We start from the raw sequence: 22,550 nt of genomic DNA on the forward strand, positions 1-22,550 counted from the left end.
TGAAAGGTTGTTGTTGAATCACGCGAATACACTGGGATTCTTGGTCCCCGGAGGAGAAGAATTCAATCCGGGGCCAGAGACGAGGCTTGATCGCTCAGAGCTTTTGTGTAATAAAGTTTTATTAAAGTATAAAGGAGATAGAGAAAGCTTCTGACATAGGCATCAGAAGGGGGCAGAAAGAGTACCCGCTTGCTAGTGTTAACAATGAAGTTATATACTCCAAAGAATGTCTGGAGGTTGTAAAGACCTCCCATAATTTACATTTTAAGATAACAGAATTAGCCAGAAGGTTTGATTCAGAGACTGTCCTTAGGCAGGATACATTATTGTTATATAATCCTAAGGAATGTGGAGAAAGAAAAAAAGTTTGTCTTTTCTTCCTCCTTGAGAATTCCAGACTCCTCTCTCCTTGGGGACCCCTAGACTCCCTATCAACCTGCCTAGGAAATGACTCTCTCACTTCCCTGCCATGGCATGGCCTTGCTGCATGGACTTGTGTTGTGATCCTCCACTGAGGCTTCTGTACACTCCACACAGCATCTCCTCCTACCATGATGTCTTTACCACTGTAGGTTCTGCTGGTTCGTAAGACTCAGGAGGCAGGGGTGTACCACCAGTTTGGACCTGTGGAGGAACTCTATCCTTCCTGTAGCCCCACTCAAGGCTGGCAGTACGTCATGTCACCTGGTACAGAGACTGGAGCAGTGTTCCCAAGTATGGAATATGCTGCCATCAGAGCCTGAATGCACTGCACTTCCTATTTCAGGGTAGAAGGTAAGTTGCAATCATTCTTTTACTTTGGAGAGGATTTATTGGCATGCCTAACACCACCGGACACCAAAATGTTTCCTGATGTAGCCCCTTGAATCTTTGTAAGGCTTGTCTACCACCTTCTGGGGCGCATGGGTCTTACCAAGGCCTTGAGTATGCTGCTACTGCTAAGTTGCTTCAGTCGTGTCTGACTCTGTGTGACCCCATAGACGGCAGCCCACCAGGCTCCCCCGTCCCTGGGATTCTCCAGGCAAGAACACTGGATTGGGTTGCCATGGCCTTCTCCAGTGCATGAAAGGGAAAAGGGAAAGGGAAGTTGCTCAGTTGTGTTCGACTCTTCCTGACCCCATGGACTGCAGCCTACCAGGCTCCTCCGCCCATGGGATTTTCCAGGCAAGAGGACTGGAGTGGGTTGCTTTCTCATTTATCCAGCCTAGCTGTTATGTGTGTAGTGAATGAATGTGATTCTTTGTGGGAGATCTAGATAGTCCAGATATATATAGCTCTTGGGCAAATTGTAAATGTACAGTGCGACCCGTTCATGTGAATGCAAATTGTTTCTCATGCTTGTTTATGATTAGAATAGAAAAAAAATTACCACATATGCCAAATGAGTAGTCACATACCATGTGATTACCTGAGGCTGTTTTCATCTGCTCTAGAAAAATACCATTTAGTGACTGCAACTGGGGCAGTTACCTGGTTGGATCTTTAAAGGTCTACTCTAAAACCCCTCTGCTGTTTCTTTTTTTTCAAACCAACTTTTTATTGAAGAATAGTTGATTTACAGTGTAGTATTAGTTTCAGATATACAGCAGAGTGATTCAGTTATACATATTTATTTTCAGATTCTTTTACACTATAGGTTATTACAAGATGTTGAATGTAGTTCCCCCTGCCATACAGTAGGTCCTTGTTATTGATCTACTTTATATATGGTAGTGTGTATCTGTTCATCCCAAGCTCCTAATGTATCCTTTACCGCCCCTGGTGGTAACCATAAATTTGTTTTCTATGTCTGTGAGTCTGTTGCTACCTTGTAAATAGGTTCATTTGTATCATATTTTTAGATTACACATGTAAGTGATATTACATCATATTTATCTTTCTGACTTTAGTTAGTATGATGATTCTTAAATCCATCCAAGTTACTGCAAATAGCATTACTTCATTCTTTTTATGGCTGAGTGTTATTCCACTGTATAAATGCATACCCCACACCTTCTCTGTCCATTCACCTCTTGATGGACATTAGGTTGTTTCCATGTCTTGGCTGGAAATAGTGCTGCTGTGAGCATTGAGGTGCAGGTATCTTTTTGAATAGTTTGTTTGTTTCCTGGATATATGTCCAGGAGTGGGATCAATGGATCATATGGCAACTCTATTTTTAGCATTTTAAGGAACCCCCATACCGTTTTCCATAGTAGCTGCACAAATTTACATTTCTACCAACATTGTAGGAGGGTTCTCTTTAGCACCCATCTGTTTCCCTACCCTCATGGGTCAAGCTAGAGAATCAAATGAGATCTAATGGGACCACCACCCCTGCGTCCTTTAGATCCTTAAAGGTGGCACTGATTCCTACCATTCCCCCACCCCCTGAGATATGATAGTTTTTTAAATTGGGGGGTTGACTGTTCCAGAAGTTTCAATTTGACCTTCCCCACCATGAGATCCCTTATTTCACAGACTGAGGATCCAATGCGGGCATTACAGCCACTGACTAAGCATGCTGATCCCAACCATAAATTCATGAACAAGGTAGACACTCACTTGGTGGGTTTACAGACCCAGTGGACTCCTCTGATCACACCAAAACCCTGTCCCCCCAAGGAGGAGAGCCAGGGTGACACTTCAGCTAATGGCGCACCAATGTCGACATGGACAGTCTAACAGTCCCTTCTTTCTAACCTGGAGAGAGGACATAGCTTGAAAACAATGGTCTACCAGGAAGTGCTTAACAAAAAACAAAAACACCTACATTGTAATAAATCAGGAATATACAGAAAATGTCCAAAGAATGGCTTTGACAGTGATGATGCAGGAACCCAAAGGAGAACATTGGTGCTGAAGACCTTTATCCTAAGATGTCTACTAAGATGGCATATTCCTGGAGAGAATTCTTTAGGGGTTCATACGTAAACATAAATCTGCCAATAATCAGTAGAAATACATCATCATTTCTATTTCAGAAATAACATCCAAAAAGCATCTCAGACATTTCCATCAAAACTAACCAAATGACTCATTTGGAACTTAATAATTTTGAATTGACAAGCACATGTCCAATGGAAAGAAGGCATCAGCTACAGTTTACTTTTATCCTTAAGTGTGTATGGGCCTTGACAGTTTTAATAACTTTTTATCTAAGTCACAGAGCTATTTGGCTCTCAGTTAAAATGATTCCCTGAAAAGGGAATATAAGCCAATGCTCCGTGTTCTAATTACTTTCTAGTAAAGCAGATTAGCAATATTATGCATCCCGTTGCTTTCTGTTCTATAACTATAAATGTTGATATGTTTCCTCAAGAGTGTATTCACCACATATGGTGTTTTCTAAAAGACTGAAATAATGGCTCTTTTTTGGAAATGGCATAATAGCATTTTCTAACCTTCATGTTGATAATTGCCTTTGGTTGATTATATATATATATATATATATATATATATTACCAGTGTTTGGATACATATGTGTATAGAAAACATGTTTTGAGGCCCATAAGCAGAATAGAAGGCCCACCTCTATTTCCAAATAGACTGCTTTCAAAACTCACAGGGCTCCCAGCTCTGGCTTCAGCTGATAAAGGGCCCAACAGGAGCTGGTTCTGTTGCCCTTGGCTGTCTCCCACGGTGATGAGGGTGCTTTATCTTGCAAGGGACATCAAAGGTTGTCCAGTGACAAGACAAACCCATTCCTGACATCAGGTTTATCAGATTCACCTGGGGAGCTTAAAAACACATAACTTTTCATGCCTATCTGCTTTGTAAATCAGAATATCTGGAAGAAGGTCTTGAAAAAACATCAGCCAGATCTGGGAACCACTGCTCTGCTTCAACCACCTTCATGATTTTATTAAGTCTTCACATTTAGAGTCAGAAGTAAGGTATCATTCAGTCACTAAGTCATGTCCAATTCTGTGTGGCCCCATGGACTGCAGCATGCCAGGCTTCCATGTCCTTCATTATCTCTCATATTTGCTCAAATTCATGTCCTTTGAGTCAATGATGCCATTCAACCATCTTATTCTCTGTTGCCCCCTTCTCCTGCCCTCAATCTTTCCCAGCAAAAAGATCTTTTACAATGAGTCGGCTCTTCGCATCAGATGGCCAAACTATTAGAGCTTCAGCTTCAGCATCAGTCCTTCCAATGGGTATTCAGGACTGATTTCCTTTAGGATTGACTGGTTTGATCTCCTTGCTGTCCAAGGGACTCTCAAAAGTCTTCTCCAGCACAATTCAAAAGCATCAATTTTTCAGTGCTCAGCTTTCTTTATGGTCCAACTCTCACATCCATACATGACTACTGGAAAAACCATAGCTTTGGCTAGTTGGACCTTTGTCAGCAAAGTGATGTCTCAGTTTTTAATATGCTGTCTAGGTTTGTCATAGCTTTTTTCCCAAGGAGCAGGTGTCTTTTAATTTCACAGCTGCAGTCACCATCCACAGTGATTTTGAAGCCCAGAAATAAGCAGGTCTCCTTAAAATTTATTCTCTTTAACTTCCGGTTGTTGGACTGTCTGTGAATGTCCCAGTGTGGATGGACCAGACCTATTTGTTTTGATCTGATGGTACATCACACATGTTTATCTCAGTATCCTTCCACAGAGCCTCCGCTGTACCTGGTTAGGAGCCATAGTGTAATATATTTGGGGTCAGATGAATGAATGGATAAAGTTAGATTTCAGATTTCTTTTTATTCAGACAAAGAGGGAAAAATAAATGTCATTCAGAAGAAAACAGTTTTCTTCTTAGATCTAAACATTGGTTAGATCAGAACAAAACCTGTTGTAATCCAAGTGTCCATCAGCACAATATGACTCACCCATATAGTAGAAAGCTGCTCAGTAATGAGCAGGAACAAAATACTGAACCATGCTACAACAGAGATGATCCTCAAATATGTTTTGTTTACATTACAGAAACCAGACACAAAAGATTCATATTGTATGATTCAATTTGTATGAATTTCCAGAAATAAGCAAATCTGTAGAGACATGGAAGATCAGTGGTTGCCTAGGGCTGGGGGTGGGCACAGGGATTCACCTTAGATGGACACAGAGAAATCTTGGGTATGATGGAAATATTCTAAAACTTTATGTTGGTGATGGTTGAATGAGTCTATTAATATATTAAAAATTGAGTTGTTTAAAAAAAATTTTGTAAATCACTGAAGAGCATAAACTGCATTCCTCATCCATTTGTGGGAATAAAGTTCTTCATTGCCATCTGTTGGAATCACTGTGCATTAAACCCAAACAAGCATAATTTACCCAAAGCTTCTCCCTTAAAATAGCTTATATGGCCAATGATGCTGGCATTTGGGTTCACCTTAGCGTGTGTGTATGCTACGTTGTCTCAGTCATGTCTGACTCTTTGCAATCCTATGGACTGTAGCCCACCAGGCTTCTCTGTCCATTGGATTCTCCAGACAAGAATATTGGAGTGGGTTGCCATACCCTCCTCCAGGTAATTAGACCCCAGACTAAAACCCAGAAGCCAGCATGAGGCAGTGTGGGTGTGGGGTGGCAGGGGAAGAGGAGGCCTGGATTCCAGCTGGGTCTGGACCTCTCTGAACTGGTTCAAGCTTAGCTGTGTGGCCTTTCTGGCCTTCACTTATGCATGTAAAATGAAAGCTTCTTTAGTGAATGATTCTGATCCTTAAACGCAAAGAGAAACACTCCCTTCTGCAGTTTCTGATGGAGAGCAGAGTTTGGAGGGAAGCAGGCTCAGTGTTGCAGGACTGAGAGCATGTGTGTGTGTTTGCACTTGCACACCTATGAGAGGCCTTGTGTACACTTGCACACCTATAAAAGGCCATATGTGATGGTGGAGATCCAAGGAGACCAGATATGCTCAAAGACTATTACATCCCATCTTTATGACAAAGTATTTGGAACCATCTGAAAAGTGAAAGTGAAAGTTGCCCAGCTGTGTCCAACTCTTTGTGACCCCATGGACTATACAGTCCATGGAATTCTCCAGATCAGAATACTGGAATGGGTAGCCTTTCCCTTCTCCAGGGGATCTTCCCAACCCAGGGATCAAATCCAGGTCTTCTGCATTGCGGGTGGATTCTTTACCAGCTAAGCCACAAGGGAAGCCCAAGAATACTAGAGCGGGTAGCCTATCCCTTCTCCAGTGGATCTTCCCCACCCAGGAATTGAACCAGTGTCTCCTGCATTGCAGATGGATTCTTTACCAACTGAGCTATCAGGGGAGCCACACCAATCAGGGGAGACACAGCAAATCCAAAGTGACAGCAGCAAGGGGGCTAAAGAACTGTTGTATGCTAGACAAAATTAAACATGTGCAGATGGCCTCACCTATAATAATTTACATACATAAAATCATTTATAAATATCATCTCATGAGATCCTCTCATTTCTATAATCTTTATTATTTCCACTCTACAGTAAGGAAGGGAGGAATTTAGATTAAATTACCCTTGGATAGTCCCAGTCTTTCTGGAGGGCAGAGTTTGAAAGCTTGGAGGGTGAGGTGGGCATGGACAGGTTACAGGCAGGGGACCATGCAGGAGGGAGTGGTGTCAGTAAGAGAACAGAAGAGGCCTGCTGGCTTGTTCTCAGCATGGTTTGGGTCCTTTTGGGTTTCTGTTGTTGATGATGTCAAGTTGTAATGTGGGGATTCCCTGGTGGCTCAGTGGTAAAGAATCTGCCTGCCAAATAAAAGACACAGTTTCAGTCTCTGGGTTGGGAAGAGCCCCTGGAGGAGGAAATGGCAACCCACTCCAGTATTCTTGCCTGGAGAATTTCAAGGACACAGAAGCCTTGTGGGCTACAGTCCATGGGGTCGCAAAGAGTTGGACATGACTTAGCGACTAAACAACAAAGGTGGGGCTGTGTCCTTGGAGGACTGTGGCCCCAGGTCTGTTCCACCCAATCTCATGCTTACAACAGGAGACTATTAGGAATGTTGAAAAAACAAAAGTTCATTCTATTCCCTATTTTAAGAAGGATGAGTCTTTTCCTGCTTTCTCAACATACATGAAATGTGATGATTCAAACCAAGTGAGCCTGAGCTCAAAGCTTCGAATTTGCTGGGAGTGTTGCTTCCTCCCTGGGCTGGTCATCACGAAAGAAACTCTTCTTCTCTGCACTATAGCTGTCACGTGGCCAATAGAAGGTCCATGCTTACTCGGAGCCCTAAGCACGGACGTGTCTTGGTGTAGATGTGTTTTACCTGCACGATACCCTTGCTCCTGGGCCCGCCCCAAGTTACACCTTGAAAGGGGAACCTGCAGCAGGTATTTGCTGCCCCTGCCTTGAGCCCTTTGCCTGTCTCTCTGGAGCATTTTGTCTTTCTCTTCAATGTCCTGTCCTTTGTGCTTTTTTTGTTTGTTTGTTTTTTCCCCTATGTCTACCTCCCTCTTGACTTCTGATCAACCCCTAGCTATGACTTAGTTCTGAAGGGTGATAGGCGCACACACACACATTCACACACACAAGGTATCTGTTGGAAGAGGAGAGGCTGGTGCAGAGGAGAATGGAGTAAGAATGAGCAGAGGAAAGATTTTGAGCTGAGTTGCTGTTTAAGACCCTGGCCACCTTCTCCCTGAAGTCATCTGTGACAATGGCACCACTGCCTCCTCACAACCCCCTTCATTTGCAACTTTCACAGGAGCCTCTTGTGACATCTGCCTCACTTTACAGTTACTTACATACAGATGTGAGTGTCTTTTCTAGATGAGCAGTTGGCCTGGGGGAATTTTTCCATTTTCAACAGAAGGTTAGTTCATCTTTACATTCTATACATCATAATAACTTAACTTCTAAAGGGATCATAGTAGTGTTTGTTGAACCAACAGATGTAGTAGATGTGAGATGGTTTTCAGCCTGAGGTTCATATGCCCTGAAGAGCCCTCCTCCCAGTCTAAAGGGAAATAAAAGACTGTGTGGACTTGCTGCTGGGACTTTCCTGGGGCAAAGATGTGCCAACAGTATCTCCATCAGGAGTGAGTCGACCTCAGGGAAGCAATGGATGATAAATCTAGTAAGTGAGTAAGATATAATTACAAATGAGTACATACATTAGATGTTCATTTATTCATTTAAAGCATCAAATTAGAATTTTCACAATAAGCTAAAACCACAGTAGTTCAACCAAAGGATAAACTGAAATTCTGTAAATGACTGATGTTGATAAAATTGCTGAATAAAAGCCAGTCCATTCTAAAGGAGATCAGTCCTGGGTGTTCTTTGAAAGGAATGATGCTAAAGCTGCAACTCCAGTACTTTGGCCACCTCATACAAAGAGTTGACTCATTGGAAAAGACTCTGATGCTGGGAGGGATTGGGGGCAGGAGGAAAAGGGAACGACAGAGGATGAGATGGCTGGATGGCATCACCGACTCAAAGGACGTGGGTTTAGGTGAACTCCGGGAGTTGGTGATGGACAGGGAGGCCTGGCATGCTGTGATTCATGGGATCGCAAAGAGTCGGACATGACTGAGCGACTGAACTGAACTGAACTGAACATTAAAAGTCATGTTCTGTATCAGCCCCCAGCTTCATTGTGTGGCATTTAACCCTTCAGCCCATCTGTACTAGGTCACACATCTGGTTCTTCATGTCAGTTCTGCGCACATTCTCCCTGTAGCACGTGTACTAGGTAACAGAGGTAGGCTGCACTGAAGTGAGAAAGGTGGGGGACTGTCACAGTCTTTGTAGACCAGGACCTGGGGACTGGGGTCGATGAAAATGAGAGGGTAACAGGCAGGAAGGCCAGGGGTCTCCAAAAGGAGGAAATAGCCTGCAAGTGTCAGACATTTTTATCTCTCTTAAGCGGCAGGAGGAAACACACTAGCAATACTTTTTCCTTCTCTATACAAATTTAAAGGGAGGTTTCTCTTAAAATACTGTGTTGCCATAATGACACCTGGTTTCGCCTGAAGTTAGCTATTCTCGAGCCTAGAGATAACCAATGCCTTTTTCTTATGGAAATGTCCGTCTTAAGCTATGCTAATGTACTATGCCTTTACCCCAAACTCTGTCTCCAAGTTGGTTCCGCCTCTTGGCCCAGAACCTACTTGACAAACCAGTATGGATATTGTTCCCCTAATCTATGTAAATGAAACTATTTGTATGGTGGTCTGCCCTTCTTCAAGATTCAAGTTAATCATTTTATGGCCCAGGATAAACCATTTGGTGCCAAGATTATCCCAAAATGCATCTTATGGGTGAGGGGCCTGGTGCCATTCTGAATTTTAAGACATTCCTTTCTTTCATTAACAGACTGCTAGTGACTATATAACATCCAGCTGAAGACTAGCAGGGGGGTATTCTTCTGCCCTCTTCTGATGCTGATGTCAGAAGCTTTCTCTATCTCCTGTATACTTTAATAAAACTTGATTACACAAAAGCTCTGCGTGATCAAGCCTCGTCTCTGGCCCCGGATCGAATTCTTCTCCTCTGGGGGCCAAGAATCCCGGTGTCTTTGCGTGATTCAACAACAACCTTTCAAAAAGAAGGATGCAGGGGACCCAAGTCTCGGGTGAAACAAGGGTACTTTATTTGCAGAAACACATGCTTCTATGTCTTCAATAAAATGATTACTTAGTCATTAGAATTAAATTTCACCAGTTGCAACAAAATGGATAGTCCTTTAAGTACAAGGTCACTGAAGGGAGTCACAAGGGAATCCAAGCAGGTGCCCTTTCCCATGATCTCAGTCCTGACAACTGCGTGCAGCTCTGCTCGTTCCTGTTTTCCAGGAACTGATAAGGAACAGAGAATCCTTGAGAAACAGCACGCAAAGAAAGAAAACATATTGGATCCCTTAAAGTTAAATGTCCCCTGACAGGGGACCATCCAGCTAACCCTGGTGTCTTTAACATTGTGATACCATTGAATTGAAGCTAAGGACTGGACCCGTTAACAAAGGAGATATTGGACATGTTGGCCTAGGAAAATAAAAACAACTCATTTAGGAATGCGCTTGGAATATTCTGCAATTAAAAACTGCTAGAAAGAAGGCTGGCATCTCATGTGTGGGTCCTCTGTTTCCAAGTGCAGTTTCAAGAGTGAGCTGAGACTTTGCAGTTTGCTCACTAGAGGGAGTTAGATACTAAAGAGCTGCCTTCTCAAGACACATTGACCTGAATCTAATGCAGGAAATCCGACCCAGACTTTGGGACACTAGAAGCCAGATTCCCTGTGGCAGAGCCATCTTTTCATAGATTAAAAAAAAAATCTTTCCCAGTATGGTGAATAAACCACAGAACGTTTTCAATTGTTTTTCTAATTTAAACGTAAATGCTCAAGGTAGAAAAATAGAAAAGGTAACAGAAATACCTCAAAATACAAAGAACATTTACCTATAATGTTCACATCTAGAACTAAACACAATTAATAACAGGTTTAGCCAGATGGACTTTCTGGGAGCTGAATATTCTTTTTAATTTTTTTAAAAATTCATTTATTTTTGGCTGTGCTGGGTCTTCATTGCTGCACGGGCCTTTCCCTGGTCGCAGGGAGCTACTCTCTGAGTTGCAATGCGTGGGGTTCTCATTGTGGTGCCTTCCTTTGTTGCAGAGCACGGGCCCTAGGGCTTCGGTAGTTGTGGCCTGGGAGCCTGGGAGCACAGGCTTAGTAGTTGTGCAGCATGGGCTTAGTTGCTCTGCAGCATGTCAGATCTTCCTGGATCAGGGATCAAAATGTGTCTGCGTTGCTGGGCAGATTCTTTACCATTGAGCCACCAGGGAAGCCCAGCTGAACGTTATTGAGGGGAAAAAAAAAAAAAAAAACCCACACTTTCCTATAGTCTAATGTATTATCTGTCCTTATTTTTCTATACATATAGTGATAATAGTTTGATTTTCACTTGATATTATATAGAGACTGTGTATTAACATTCATGTATGAATATATTACTTACTGGTTTATGTTTAGGCTTTGCATTTTGTGTGGATTAAAGGTTATTGTCAATGTTTTGAGAGAGAATTTTCAAGGAAATAAATTCTCAGTCAAAATTTTATCTGAAATCACCATCTTCCCTCTCAACTGTAATTTTTTTTAGCTGCTTAAGAGCAATAAAAAAGGAATGATCAGTTGGTATCAGTAGATTGATGAAGTGTGTGACATATCAGTCACTCAGTCGTGTCCAGCTCTTTGTGACCCCATGGACTGTAGCCAGCCAGGAATTCCTCTGTCCCTGGAATTCTCCAGGCAAGAATACTGGAGTGCGTCGCCATTTCCTTCTCTAAGGTATCTTTCTGACCCAGGTATTGAACCTGGGTCTCCTGCATTACAAGGAGATTCTTTACCGTCTGAGCCACCAGGGAAGCCCCTAATAGACTAATAACTCATGTTAACTGCTATGTGGGACAGAGAATAAAGAGTGATGGTTCTTGATTTCAAGGAGTTTGTAATCTAGTTGGGGTAACGAGACCCTCTTGTGTTGCAGAATGGATGAAAATACAACAAGAGATACCAGTGGAACATACTCTAACACCTGGTTACAGACTCTTAAGTGCTATAGGAGCTCAAAGAAGAGAGGAAATCGGAGTTAGTCAAAATTTTCCAATAAGCTTCCTCAAAAAAGCAGAATTTGGAATCCAGGGATCGTATCCAACTTTCTCACTAATGTGTCTGTCCCCAGGGTCCAGGGAAAGGCCTGTAGTTCTTTTTTTTTTTTTTTTTTATCAGTGCCTCTGCTTTGTGTATATGGAAATAGTGCTACTGGCCTGTGGACATTGTGCCATTGGACAATGCGCCATTGAAGATAATTTCCAGTAGAGCCAGGAGGCCATTCCCTCCTTTATGGGGTTTTCCTAACATCTTTCACTGGAGGGTAGTTAGGTTCTGGAATACTGTCTAAGGACACAGGTCAGAGTCAAGGTCATTGACTCTTGTTGCAGTTGAACTTTTAACCTGGGCTCCATAAGCATGGAAGAAGCCAAAATGCCATACATAATATATAAAATTTGCTCAGCAAAAGTGTATCGTGTCTGGAAATGAGGATGAAATTATGGGAAATATGAGAATATATATATATATATATGTTTCCTTGTAAGACCCATAATAGCAAAAGCAAAAAGTAGTAAAAGAACTTTTAGAGGTTGGGAAGATATACGGTTATGGATTTTTTTCATCTGTATTTTCTTTAAAAGTCTTAACACAAAATCCCATTCTGAATAAAGTGGGAAAGCTAGAATGAAAATTACAGAGCAGACTTAGCCAGACATTCAAAATGCCTTACAGATTTTGAAGCTATATTCTGGTTTTAATTTTTCATGCTGTAAGACTGGTGCTGGCTTTAAGCCATGCATCCTCTCAAGCTGGAAGCCTCTTGCCAGACAGAACATCGCTGGCGGTTATTAGAGCTGCTGATTCCATCAATACATATGGGTCTCATGGACTCAATTCTCTTCCATGGGCCTGGAGCCTAGGTAAAGAACTAACATTAGATGCATTTAAAATTTTGTGACTTAGTAACCACATTACCTAGCTTTAAGAGCCATACAAAACACATAACCATGTTTATCTGAGATACAAAATCTAGCTACAGTTTCCTGTAGTGTTCACAAAATACTGAAGTAGCTTAAACATTAGCCACCACATTAGGAGCCACAGTCTCCTGCTGGATTAAATGTTAATTGCAGTGACACAGAAAACAAGAACACATTGAAACTTCCTGAAATGTTAATAGAGCTATTGTTGCAGAAAGAACACTGCTTTGAGAGTTGGATTCTTAGGTGGCAGTGGCTCTGATTAGCTCTGTGTTCTTTGATGAGTGGTTTCTCATTTACGGCCTCACTTTCCTTATCTGTAAAATGGCTAGATTTTACTAGATGATCTAAGATCCTTTCTTACTCTGAATCTGTATGCTTCACGTGTAATAGTTCGATGTATTTTATGTACCAACATATGTATATGTGTGTGTGTGTGTTTATATATATGTGGTGTTGGAGAAGACTCTTGAGAGTCCCTTGGACTGCAAGGAGATCCAACCAGTCCATTCTGAAGGAGATCAGCCCTGGGTGTTCTTTGGAAGGAATGATGCTAAAGCTGAAACTCCAGTACTTTGGCCACCTCATGCAAAGAGTTGACTCATTGGAAAAGACTGTGATGCTGGGAGGGATTGGGGCAGGAGGAGAAGGAGACCGCAGAGGATGAGATGGCTGGATGGCATCACTGACTCAATGGACATGAGTTTGAGTGAACTCTGGGAGTTGGTGATGGACAGGGAGGCCTGGCGTGCTGCAATTCATGGGGTCACAAAGAATCGGACATGACTGAGCTACTGAACTGATCATATATGTATGATTCTGAAACTAGGTGTCTTAGTCTTGAAAAAAGAGTAGGTTTCTGGTTGAGAAAAAAATGCACAATATATATTTCATCAACATCTCCACTCCAAAATTGTGCTACTGAAAACTGATTGGATTTCTAGTATTTTGTTCCTGTGACTTAAAAAAAATTAATGGTTTCATGTTTTTCAAGTTGATTTTAGTGAATGCAACTGAGAGCATCATGTAACTATCTTGTCTGTTTTATAGCTTGTTAATTTGAAAAAAATCTGAGTGAATTTTGTGGGGAGATTGGTGTGAGCCATTTTAGATTTGAGATGCAGTGATGACTGAGAAATAGGAAATAGAGAGTTACATTTTACTTTTTATTTGGGTTAGGTGTTTGGAAATAGGACTTTCTCAGCGTCCAAAACCCTGTCACTGGGGAAAATAAAATGCTATTGCTAAACCAAGGTCCCTGTGCATTCGTATTACCTATAAGTGTGTGATTTTCATTTTGGCCCGAGTTAAATAATAGCCTGTGGATATCTGTTCAATAAAGTTGTGTCACATTTCTCTGACCAGGAGTTATGGCTAGACTAAATTTTCTTAACTAAAGGATCATGCTGTGTTTGGTATGTGCATATGTGTGAGGGAGAAAATCTAAATAAACACTTAACAGCAGACTTCAGCAGGTATCAATTGTCTCAGAATTACATCTATTGCTGGTCCTCCCAAACTTACACTCTAGCATTTATTTATTTTGGTTCTGCTGAGTTCTCTTCTTTGGATTTTACCTGAGTAGACAAGCATGAAATGAGTTTCTCATTGCATTTCACTAATGTCAGGAATTCTTGCAGCTCAATATCACAGATTAGTAACAGTCCCCACTCTCGAGACCAGTAGTGGATGCTCCCTGCAAAGCCTGGGTACCCCTTGTTTCACCAGCTGCCCAAGCATGCTGCTAGTTCACAGCTGAGTCCTTCCCTAGGCATCACTCTTGGCCAGAGGGTGTGAGCTTGTCCCCGGTGCCATCTCCTCCCTGGGTTCTGTGTCCAAAAACCAGTCAACGTGAAGATATGACGGCTTGGCTCCCTCGCCTCAAGTTTGCACAGCTCTGAAGGATCATCCCAGCTCTCAGTTTCCTATGGGATTCACTGGAGCAGACTGGGGCTTTGATCACAGCTGCATCACAATTCAACTTTCCCCTCTACCCAGTCACATTCCTTTCTACCTCCTGGTGTTCTGCCCCCCAATAAGCCTTCTGCATGCTAATTCTAGCCTCAGCATCTGTTTTCCTGGAACTGATCAAAGACGCGGACCTTTTACCATTTCATGGCATGAATTTTCCATGTCCACACTGAATCTTAATAAAGTGAACTCTTCTGGAAATGTTAATATTCACTGTCTGGAATTTTAACACATTAAATTCAGTGTTTGTGGTTTTCAATCCAGTGTCTAGTTGTTGTTTAGTCGCTAGGTTATGTCCAACTCTTTTGTGACCCCATGGACTGTAGTCCACCAGGCTCCTCTGACCATGGGATTTCCCAGGCAAGAATACTGGAGTGGGTTGCCATTCCCTTCTCCAGGGGATATTCCTGACCCAGGGATCGAACCTGAGCCTCCTGCATTGGCTAGTAGCTTTTTGGGGAAAAAATGTGATTTTATGATTCTGGAGTAAAAATTACTCCTTTTGCTTATTGCAAGCATCCTTAAAACCTTATTTCCTCTCTTGAGGGAATATTGAAGCAGTCTTCAAAAATTGCAAGATACTGCTCAGTGTGATAATCCCTGCTTCTTTTTGTAGTGTTGCTATATGATTTATCCACTAGTCTTTTTCATCTTCATTAGAAGAAAAAATTAAAATGCTTGATATTAGTGTCATAAGAAAAAAAATATAGCTGAACCACACACATAACTGTTTTTTTTTCTTAGACTAATAGTTTTTTCATGGTTTTGACTCAAATCACAACCATGAAAAACAATGAAAATTTTAAAGAGATAGCCTAACTCATGCTAATTATACCAGTCCATATGCCTATACCTTGTGTTTTGTGTGAAAAGACAATTTTTGGAAATATTTAGGAATTTATTTGGGGGGAGTCAGAATTGATCTAGAAACTTTTTTCCACCTTTTAACAAAGCCAAAAGAGATAATCAACTGAGATTCTTGATTTGTGCCTCTTAGACAAAATGTTGGGTTTTTAGTAGTAGTATCTCTTGCTAGTTTTAGAAATTAGCAAACAAAACAAAGTAGATTTTATATGCAAGTGATGCCTAGAAATTTTGATTGATGTAGTTTTTTTTTAATTGAGCTTTATGAGCTGTTTGTTTATTTTGGAGATTAATCTCTTTCTTTCTCCTTTTAAAAAATTTAATTTAGTTATTTTTAATTGAAGGATAATTGCTTTATAGTATTGTGTTGGTTTCTATCAAACATCAATATGAATCAGCCATAGGTTTATCTATATCCCTTCCCTCCTGAATCTCCATCCCACCTCCCTCCCCATCCCCCCCTTCCAGATTGTTACAGAGCCCTAGTTTGAGTTCCCTGAGTCATACTGATTGATGTACATTAATAAACATGACATACAGAAGTTTTATTTCTCTGGTAAATAGCAGAATTAATAATTTTGTAATATCTTTTATGAAACAAAATTATGACTCTTCAGTACTGAAATCAAGGTACATTTGAAAATTTATTTTAGGCTGAAGCTCTCCAAATTTTTGTGCGTGGAATGTAATACTTGACATTTTAAACTCTGGCTTATTCCAAGCCCAGCGTGTTCATAGCCCAATGCAGTGTGCATACTGGATGCTCTCCTTTATCAGATGCCAGCTGTCTGAGTGGATTGATATTGAGAGGATCATGGAGTTGTTCAAGCTGGGGCAAGGACACACTGAATCATTAGCATCTACTGTGAAGGCTATTTCCAGCTAGTGCCTGCCCTCTGCCAACATGAAACTAGCAGCAGAGAGGCATCATGGCTATGGACATGGTGAAACAGAGCCAGTGAGACACATGCTATTTATAGAGTTTAGAGAATAGTCTTGTTAAAAAAAAAAAAAAGTTACACAATCTGTCTGGAAGCTCATTCTCTTCCATCCTTGTCTTTCTACTTGAGTGTCAAGGTAAAGAAGATTCTGAGTAGACATTTCAAAAATGATTTCTGATTGGTCAAACCTTTTCTCTGGGGCTAATTCTGGATCTCCCAAATTTTACTTCTGTCTCTCAAAGCCAATGAAGAAAAAACAAACATAGAAACAAATTGCACTAATGCTGACATTTAAGGGACTAAAATGTCCTTTGAAAGATCTAAGCACTAATATAATGTATAAATGGAGAATTGTGTAGTACCTGTCAGGCTTACAAAGTGTTATCAAGTCATTATTAACATTTGAAGTAGGAGTTGTGGTCTGTGTCTATTCTCTTGATGAAATCTGATGTTTCTAAATTGACTTGGTCATCCCTAGGTAAGGTTTTTGCTTTAGGAAAGGTTTGGGGCCCCCAAAAGAGAGAGTGAGTGCTTGCAATCATTTAAATAAATTTGGGAAATTCTTGGTTACATTGGTGTCTTTACTGTAGAACTTCTTAGAGTCTTTTATATGAAAATGTTTTATGAGTCTTCAAGAAAGCGATGACATATGCAGCACTTTTCTAAGTTGTTTGATCATAAAATCTTTATTGTGTGTACACCATTCATTCATATGTATAAGAGGCATTTCTGGGTCAGTTTCAGCAATGCTGACCTATAGTTTTGTTTTTGATTATATTTTTTTCAAGCTTTTCTAGCTTTGTAAACTGAATTTGGAAGCTTTAATTTTTTTTTTTCCTCCAATGCTTTGAAAGTCACTAAAATAATGCAAATAATTTGTACCTCTTTCAATTTCTTTTCTGGTAAGATGGGCCAGACAACAAAAGTCAGCTGCCAGGGCTGGGTTCTCCAACCTAATAGATCCCATATTTGAGGATCAATGAGAATTATTTATTAAGCAGCACGACTTTCTTTTCTTCCTTTTCTTTATTTTTTTAAAATTTATTTTGTTTATTTTTGGCTGTGCTGGGTCTTTGTTGCTGCACAGGGCTTTTCTCTAGTGGCAGAGATGGGGGTGCTGCTCTCTAGTTGCAGTGCTCAGGTTTCTCTTGTTGCAGAGCAAAGGCTCTAGGGTATTCAGGCAGCGAAGGGGCTTAGTTGCCCCGTGGCATGAGGAATCTTCCCAGACCAGGGATCGAGCCTGTGTCCCCTGCATTGGCAGGTGGATTCTTAACCACTGGTCCACCAGGGAAGTCCTCTTCCTTTTCTTTTTTGAAAACACCTATCTTTAGCAACATAGTTGTTTTTCATTACCTAGCCGACAAACAAACAATTCAGAGGATGCAAGGAGATGACGTATTTATGACAGTGTGAGTGCACTGGGCTTTCGGACACCACCCTTGCTCCTCATGGAAGGGTGATGCCCTCTGGCCTCAGCTGTCCATGTGAAAGCAGGGCTCTGTTAGGCTGGAGAAGCCACCCCTGGGAGCTGACTGTTTGATACCATCTCCTGTATTGGGGGAGTGTAGGTGGGTTCTCAGCAGTTGGTACTAAAAAAGTGCATTTCTATTTTATTTACACCACATTACCTAGACCCATCTTCTGGGTTCCAGATTTACATTTTTTTGAATGCCACTGAGGTCTCTGCTTTTTAGTACACTGTCTAGGTTTGTCATAGTTTTCCTTCCAAGGAGCAAGCATCTTTTAATTTCATGGCTGTAGTCACCATCTGCAGTGATTTTGGAGCCCAAGAAAATAAAATCTGTCACTGTTTCCATTGTTTCCCCTTCCATTTGCCATGAAGTGATGGGACTGGATGTTAATGATCTTTGTCTTTTGAATGTTGAGCTTTAAGCCAGCATTTTTACTCTCTTCTTTCACCTTCATCAACAATCTCTTTAGTTCCTCTTCACTTTCTACCATAAGGATGGTGTCATCTGCATATCTGAGGTTATTGATATTTCTCCCAGCAATCTTGATTCCAGCTTGTGCTTCATTCAGCCTGGCATTTCGCATGTACTCTGTATATAAGTTAAATAAGCAGGGTGACAATATATAGGCTTGGCTTACTCCTTTCCCAATTTGAATGAATTTGTTGTTCCATGTCTGGTTCTAACTGTTGTTTCTTGACCTGCATATAGGTTTCACAGGAGGCAGGTAAGGTGGTCTGGTATTCCCATCTCTAAGAATTTTCCACGGTTTGTGGTGATCCACACAGTTCAAAGGCTTTAGTGTAGTATGAAGCAGAAGTAGATGTTTTTCTGGAACTCCCTTGCTTTTTCTATGATCCAACGGATGTTGGCAATCTAATCTTTGGTTCCTCTGCCTTTTTCTAAATCCAGTTGGAACATCTGGAATTTCATGGTTCACGTACTGTCGAAGCCTGGCTTGGAGAATTTTGAGCGTTACTTTGATAGCGCATGAGATGAGTGCAATTGTGTGGTAGTTTGAACATTCTTTGGCATTGCCTTTCTTTGGGATTGGAATGAAAACTGACCTTTTCCAGTCCTGTGGCCACTGCTGAGTTTTCCAAATTTGCTGGCATAGTAAATACAGCACTTTAACAGCATCATTTTTTTAGGATTTGAAATAGCTCAGCTGGAATTCTGGGTTTCCCTGGTAGCTCCCTGGTAGGTAAAGAATCTGCCTGTAATGCACGATACCCCGGTTCAATTCTTGGGTCAGGAGGATCCCTTGAAGAAGGGATAGGCTACCCACTCAAGTATTCTTGGGCTTCCCTGGTGGCTTAGATGGTAAAGAATTGTCTGCAATGTGGGAGACCTGGGTTCGATCCCTGGATTGAAAAGATATCCTGGAGGAGGGCATGGCAACCAACTCTAGTATTCTTGCCTGGAGAATCTCCACAGAGAGAGGAGCTTAGCGGGCTACAGTCCATGGGGTTTCAAAGAATAGTCACATGACTAAGTGACTAAGCACATAGCATAGCTGGAATTCTATCATCTCCACTAGCTTTGTTTGTGGATGCTTCTCTAGGTCCACTTGACTTTGCACTCCAAGATATCTGGCTCTAAGTGAGTGATCACACCATCATGGTTATCTGGGTCATAATGATCTCTTTTGTATAGTTCTATGTATTCTTGTCACCTCTTCTTCATATCTTCTGTTTCTGTTAGGTTGATACTGTTCTTGTTCGTTATTGTGCCCATCTTTGCAAGAAATGTTCCCATCTTTGAAAGAAATGTTCCCTTGGTATCTCTGATTTTCTTGAGATCTCGAGTCTTTCTCATTCTATTGTTTTCCTCTCTTTCTTTGCACTGATCACTGAGGAAGGCTTTCTTATCTCTCCTTGCAATTCTTTGGAACTCTGCATTCAGATAGGTATATCTTTCCTGTTCTCCTTTGTCTTTAACTTCTTTTCTCAGCTATTTGTAAGGCCTCCTCAGACAATCATTTTGCCTTTTTGCATTTCTTTTTTCTTGGGGATAGTTTTGATCACCACCTCTTGTACAGTGTTAAAACCTGCATCCATAGTCCTTCAGGCACTCTATCAGATCTAATCTATTTGTCACTTGCACTGTATAATTGTAAGGGACTTGATTTCAGTCTTACCTAAATGGCCTAGTGGTTTTCTCTACTTCAGTTTAAGTCTGAATTTTGCAATAAGGTGTTCATGATCTGAGCCACAGTCAGCTCCTTGTTTTTGCTGATTGTATAGAGCTTCTCCATCTTTGGCTACAAAGAATATAATCAATCTGATTTTGGTATTGACCATCTGGCGATGTCCATGTGTAGAGTTGTCTCTTGTGTTGTTGGAAGGGGGTGTTTGCTATGATCAGTGTGTTCTCTTGGCAAAACTCTGTTAGCCTTTGCTCTGCTTCATTTTGTACTTCAAGGCCAAACTTGCCCATTACTCCAGGTATCTCTTGACTTCCTGCTTTGCATTCCAGTCCCCTATGATGAAAAGGACATGTATTTTTGGTGTTAGTTTTAGAAGGTCTTGTAGGTCTTCACAGAACTGTTCAGCTTCAGCTTCTTCGGCATTACTGGTTGGGGCATAGACTTGTATTACTGTGATATTGAATGGTTTGCCTTGGAAGTGAAAAGAGACCATTCTGTCGCTTTTGAGATTGCACCCAAGTACTGTATTTCAGATTCTTCTATTAACTATGATGGTTACTCCATTTCTTCTAAGGGATTCTTGCCCACAGTAGTGGATATAATGGTCATTTGTATTAAATTCACCCATTCCAGTCCATTTTAGTTCACTGCTTCCTAAAATGTCGATGTTCACTCTTGCATTTCCTGTTTGACCACTTCCAATTTGCCTTGATTCACGGACCTAACATTCCAGGTTCCTATGCATCATTGTTCTTTACAGCATCAGACTTTACTTTCACTACCAGATACATCCACAACTGGGTGTTGTTTCTGTTTGGGAAACAGAAGGCCTGTCCTTTCTCTCTCTCCATCCACATCACCACCAAAGTGCCATGCACAGTGTAAACGTTTATAAAATGTGGTGAAATTGTGTCTGTACATCACTGTTATCATTTTCTTAGCACCATCGTGCATGCTTTATAGTGACACTGTGACAGTAAGAAACATGTATGTGGTTTTTATCCAATTCCTGGCATAGAGCTCCTAAAGCTCTTAGAATTTCCTGAGTGACTGTGGAGAGGGGAATACCTTTTTTATTCATAACTAGACTCTTTCAGCTATACCTGAGTTTATGATACTGAAGTGATTCTTGGAGGATGGTTCCTTGTTGCTAGAGAAACCAACCATGTGATTAGAGGGTGGGAACTTTCAGCTCCACCCCCAGGTCACCAGGGAGGGGAGAGGGGCTGAACATTGAGTTGATCATTAATGACCAATGCTTTAACCAGTCATGCCTGTGTAATGAACTAATGAAAACGTTACAAAAATCCTGAAAAATGGAGTTCAAAGAACTTCCAGGCTAGTGAAAACATCCTGTGCTGAGAGGATTGGGCACCCAAGGGAGGGACTGGAAACTCCATTCTGCCTGCTGTGCTACGCCTTTGCACCTTTTCCACTTGGCTGCTCCTCGATTATAAGACTTATGATAAACCAGTCATAGTAAGTAAACAGCTTTCCTGGAATCTGAAAAAATGAGCAAACCTGAAGGTCCTGGGAACCCTCAATTTATTTAACCCTCCAGTTAATCAGGAGGACAGGAAGTCAAGGCTTGCGATTGAATTAGTCCTGTGGGACCTGAAGCGGAATTAGTCCTGTGGGACCAAGCTCTCAGCCTGTGGGGTCTATACTAACTCTAGGTAGTGAGTGTCAGACCTGAATTGTAAGACACAGTGTTGGAGAATTTGTTGGTGTGGGAAAAACTATCACATGTTTGGTGTCAAAGGTGTTCTGAGAATAGAAACAGATCATGGTACTAGTAATAGCTATCATTTACTTAGTGCCAGGTATTTTGCCAATGCTCATCATATACTGTTTCCAGTTCCAATGATCTTTTCAGATCATTTTCTTGGCACCATTTTACAGAGGAGAAAAACAAAGACTTAATTACTCAGCAAAGGATATATTTCTGATAAAGTGGATTTTCAGTTCTTTCAGACTCACAATCCCTGCCTCCCCTCCTCTTCTCACCTGTACTAGGCTACTGCTGCTGCTGCTGTTAAGTCGCTTCAGTTGTGTCTGACTGTGCGACCCCATAGACGGCAGCCCACCAGGCTCCCCTGTCCCTGGGATTCTCCAGGCAAGAACACTTCTCCAATGTATGAAACTGAAAAGTGAAAGTGAAGTCTCTCAGTCATGTCTGACTCTTAGCGACCCCATGGACTGCAGCCTACCCAGCTCCTCTGTCCATGGGATTTTCCAGGCAAAAGTACTGGAGTGGGGTGCCATTGCCTTCTCTGGTACTAGGCTACTACATGCCTCTATAACCATATAAAATCTACTGTGGCTGATTTATTCAATAAATATAACTGAGTGCCGCCTGAGATACCATTATTCTGCAGGCCTCTGTGAGCCAGAACATACAGAAGGAAAATAATAGTAATAGGAACAAATGCTTAATTGATCCTCACAAAATAGAAATATAAGGATAGCTCTGTAAGTTGTCCAAGGCCACATAGCTAATAAATGGCAGAGCCATCACTGAAACCCAGGACATCTGACTCCAAAACTGAACTGCCTTTTGTGAATATGCAATCATTTATATCAATATATTTCAGTCTAATTTGGAAACAAACACATATGATACAGCCAAAGAACTATTATTTCATAGTGCTCATACAAATTTGAAACAATCAGTTATAAACTTCAATTCAAGGGGTTCA

At 41.3% G+C, this 22,550-nt stretch overlaps 2 long non-coding RNA genes across 2 annotated transcripts in view; one reads left to right on the forward strand and one right to left on the reverse strand.

Annotated features, from left to right (window-relative positions):
• Positions 1–6,369: 6,369 nt before the first annotated feature.
• On the reverse strand, positions 6,370–7,744 carry LOC112447740 (uncharacterized). The gene is made up of 2 exons (XR_003035904.2): positions 7,670–7,744; positions 6,370–6,667 (listed from the first exon to the last, which is right to left on the reverse strand). It is a non-coding gene; the product is annotated as an uncharacterized lncRNA (long non-coding RNA).
• A 68-nt stretch (positions 7,745–7,812) lies between these two features.
• The window catches only part of LOC100847501 (uncharacterized), a 58,485-nt gene continuing 43,747 nt past the window's right edge, over positions 7,813–22,550 (forward strand). Inside the window, exon 1 of the long non-coding RNA XR_003035903.2 lies at positions 7,813–8,001. This is a non-coding gene — a long non-coding RNA (uncharacterized lncRNA). The remainder of the gene's footprint in view (positions 8,002–22,550) is intronic.

The sequence above is a fragment of the Bos taurus genome, chromosome 1, assembly GCF_002263795.3.
Source record: "Bos taurus isolate L1 Dominette 01449 registration number 42190680 breed Hereford chromosome 1, ARS-UCD2.0, whole genome shotgun sequence".
Classification (NCBI taxonomy): Eukaryota; Metazoa; Chordata; class Mammalia; order Artiodactyla; family Bovidae; genus Bos; species Bos taurus.